This window comes from Vigna radiata, chromosome 1 (assembly GCF_000741045.1).
Source record: "Vigna radiata var. radiata cultivar VC1973A chromosome 1, Vradiata_ver6, whole genome shotgun sequence".
In the NCBI taxonomy this organism is placed as follows: Eukaryota; Viridiplantae; Streptophyta; class Magnoliopsida; order Fabales; family Fabaceae; genus Vigna; species Vigna radiata.
In genome coordinates, this window is record NC_028351.1 from 30,442,826 (window position 1) to 30,447,039 (window position 4,214).

Sequence of the window (4,214 nt, forward strand, 5' to 3'; positions counted from 1 at the left end):
CTTTCCTTACCTTGGATGATCCTAGATTCCTTTCTTTACTCAAGTTTCCCAGCCAAAACGTTCACCTTTCCAAGATCACGTTCTTGCTCCCGAGTAAAACTTCAAACCACTCTTTTTATCTCCCAGCAACAATCTCCCAATGCACACACCACTCTTATCTCTATTTCCAAACTTTGTAAGTAAGATACTCAATCTCCCTTGTCCTTTCTACTTTTATAATCCATATATCCACTAACCCTATTTGTTCGTCTCCCTATAAGCCTTTCTTTTCTGGAAAAATGTTTGTAAAATCACCACAAACAACTGACCCCTCCGATTTTATTTATTTATATATATTTTTCTTTCTTTTTTTTTCTACGTTTTTACTAACCGTAATTTTAACTACACCAGTCCCCACCATCAACTCTTAACTCCACAAGACCTTAATTCCTTTAAAGCCTGTGACTCTATGATAAAAAACTAAAAATAAATAACCAAAGCAAACCCTTGCCTTTTAAATAAATGCACACAGTAACAACCATTACGCTATCAATTCTTATTTGATTTGTATACACACAACAATAAAAAAAAACATATATAAGTATACATACCACACTATACGTATTAAGCGATAAATTAATAAAGCAAATAATTTATTGATTTTATTCAACCAGATTAAAACATAACATCACTACCACAAGGAGCTATCACTAACGGTCTACAAGACCTTTGCGAAAACACGCCTTTTCCACTAATCTTAAAGGAAAACTAAGATATAATATTATATTTATGGTCTACAATTTTTAAGGTCTTACAACTGACATTTTAACTCTAGTAGATCTTCTTAATGTTGCCTCATCATTTTCCTGAGGAACTTCCTGCTCAAGCAACTATTTAGTAGGTTGTTCAACATCATCTTGTTGTTCCTCATTAGCAACTTAATTTGTAAGGTCATTTTCAGCAGGTTGTGAAGCTTCAATTATTATTTGTCCAACACTCATTTGTGTTTAAGGGGTGTGAACTGACAATCAATCATCTTACTTCCTGAGCAGAAATATTGCTCACTTCCCACTGGCCTCCTTAGGTTTTGCATACCCTATAAGGTATTAGAAACATGGATTGTAGGTCCAGAATGAATCCACCATGTGGTATGATTAAAAGTAGTCAAATTAGACTCATAATAGACAAAAGCAAATGGAGTACCTTTCTTATCAAGCCAATTCTTAAATTTTAAGCAGTCTTTCTTCATGTGTCATTTCTTTTTACAAAAGAAACAGTTGGACTCCTTCTTAATAACTGGCTTAGCAGGAATCTTTCCCTTTTTATTAACTTGGTTCTTATTCTCAAAAGAAGTAGTCAAGTTCACCCTCTCCCCTTCTTCTATCAATAACATTTCTTCTTCTTGAACACACATGGTCAATAATTCATTAATAGACCATTTATCTTTATGTGTGTTGTAAGAGATTTTGAAGGGAGCATAATGGTGAGGCAAATTGCACAAAATATAGTGTACGAGGAAAGAATCAGACATGATAACTTCTAAAGCTTTCAATTGAGCCACAAAATCCCTAATGTGCATGATATGATCAGCATTCCCTTAATTCCCAGTGTGCTTTAAGGATGAAAACTGCATTATAAGGGTGTTGGCAAGAGATTTATTGGATGTCGTAAACTGCTCATCAAGAGCCCTTAGTAAATCTTTGACATTCTCATACTGGTCAACTGAACCCCGGATTCCAGTGTTCGGTTTAAGCTAATAGCGTTCGACCTAAGCTCTTAGGATAAATCATTTGGGGTCGATCCAAGACAATAGTGTTCATTCTAGATCATAAGAGTTAGGTATAATATTTAAGTGATCGATTTAGTTTTAGAATTTGGTTATTTGGATGTTCGGTTATGTACAACTATAGGGAATGGTATTCCTATTCGGTCTTGTTCTTAGGATGTCCGGTTATGTACAATAGCTTACCCTTATTTTCCTGTCTTGTTTTCTATTGTCCATTCGGTCATCTTCTCCTTGCAATGATCATCATGTGGATGTGCGCAGAAGCGAAAGAGTGTTTACTGGAGCAAGCATTCGTGAGCGAGAATCCCGCATTTTAGTCTGAGATCGTTCGGTCAGTAGGATTAATATATCTTTTGTAAATCGCTCGATATATAGTATCTTTGTACCACCGTTCGGTTTGTTCATATGTTTTGTAACAGAATTATGCTTATTGTAAGTTTTAAATTTTAAGTATTTTTAGGACTTCTGTAAATATTATTTTAATTCCAATGAATGTCCTATAATATTATTACATGTGAACTCCTATTATAGTATTATGCTATAATTTTTGGGTTGTTAAGTGATACACAAAAAGGAGATAAAATGTACACACCTTCTCGTACATAAAATAATATTAAAATCTGAACATTTATGATACAAAAAACAAAATATTTATATAGTTAAAAGGTATATTGAGATAAGTGTATATATTCGTGTTTAAATCTTGTTAAGTTTGCATAATCACTTATTTAAATTGAAAAAGATAAAATGTATTTTTGTTTTCCAATAACGAGAGAAAATAACATAAAAATAAGAATTCTTTTGACAATCATAATGTATAAATTCATTCATCAAAAATGTTGTAGTATGGTGGATTGGAAGATGGTATTTGTTGTTGTTCTTGAATATCTTGCATGCAGAAATCTTGAACCAGAGTGTAGGTAGATGATCAACATTAGCGATAGGATATTTTGCATGGAGAAATCTTAAACACGTGGTGGACGAACATTTGGAAGAACAGTTACTTGAACAGTTGGTGGACTGTTAGTTAAACAGGAGGAGGATTAACATTAAGAGGAAAAGTTACATCGTGAATGCTTTTCCTTTTCTTCTTTGATGGTAGCATTTTTTTACGCTTGAAATATTGTTTGGCATGACTGGCCAATTGACTCGGTGTTTTCGTTCGAACAACATCTTTTGAAATCATTTTCCAATTCATGNCATACATNTCAAGGCCTATAAGAAATAACCTACAAAAAANAATGATACAAATCTCACTTTCTGAATATAAAGTTTGGTATATCAAGATGAAAAAAGGATTAAAAAAACTATATCTATTTATTTTTATGGTTTTGAGAACAAAATTTATCAAAATTTTGGATATAAGAGAATTTCAATTCTTACGTGAAAATTGAGATATTAAAACCTATATAACCCAAAATAAAAAGCTAAATTTGAATACATACATGTGTTCTTCAAGCCTCCATGGTATCTTTGGCTTGCGCTGTCGACGTTGCATCGGAGGATTGCCATTTTGCCTCTTAATGTTTGGCGTATTGTTGCGTAGCGGAATCAAAATCGACTCAAAATTAGTCATGTTTTCATTGTGTTGTGTTGAAGGATAATCAAACAAGTTTTGTCGAGGCAATGATTGGTCTTGTACATTGTAGGGTTCTTCTTTACACTTGACATCTACCGACCATTGATCAAGCATGGTAGAGTTGACCTCAATAGCTTTAGACAGTTTTTTGTACGAATTCTCTCCAAACTCACTCATTTTCTTCAAAGAATCTCACTCTCACAAATGAACTTCTCTTCCTTCTTTAATACTTCTATAAGCTTTCCCTTGTGTTTCTATCTAGATTTGTTTGATTGTATATTTTACATAAAAAAGAATTTAAAGATTAGTTTCAATTTATCTTATCTAATCTTTTATCATTTTGTTTGATTATAGTTTAGATAAAAATCTTTTTAAAGATTAATTTCATTTATCCTATTTAATCTTTTATAACTTTCAAATATTAAAAAATTAGTATATAAAAAAATATATGATATTAAAAAAATCCAAAAATATTATTCTAAATTATATACGTAGAGAATAATAGCAGTGAAAATTACCTGTCAACATGCGTTTTTTACAAAATGTTAAACATTTAATTGCATTTTTTATTATTTAAATTATTATTCTATAAAGACTGTCACTCAATTCATACACACAGTTTATTATCGTATTTTTTTCATATTTTTCATATACTTCACCAATCCTTTGATAAGTATTACTCTCACCTTTTAATGTATAGATAAAAATTGTAAGGGTATTTAAACCTCCTAATTCATGGAACAATTAAATTATCAAAATCCAAAACAGATATTTGTAGATATTAAATATATCTTAACAATCATATTCTATTATAGCTTTTAAAAAAGACGGTTTAAGTAGTTGGATTTTGTAGTTATCTGACCCAAATTA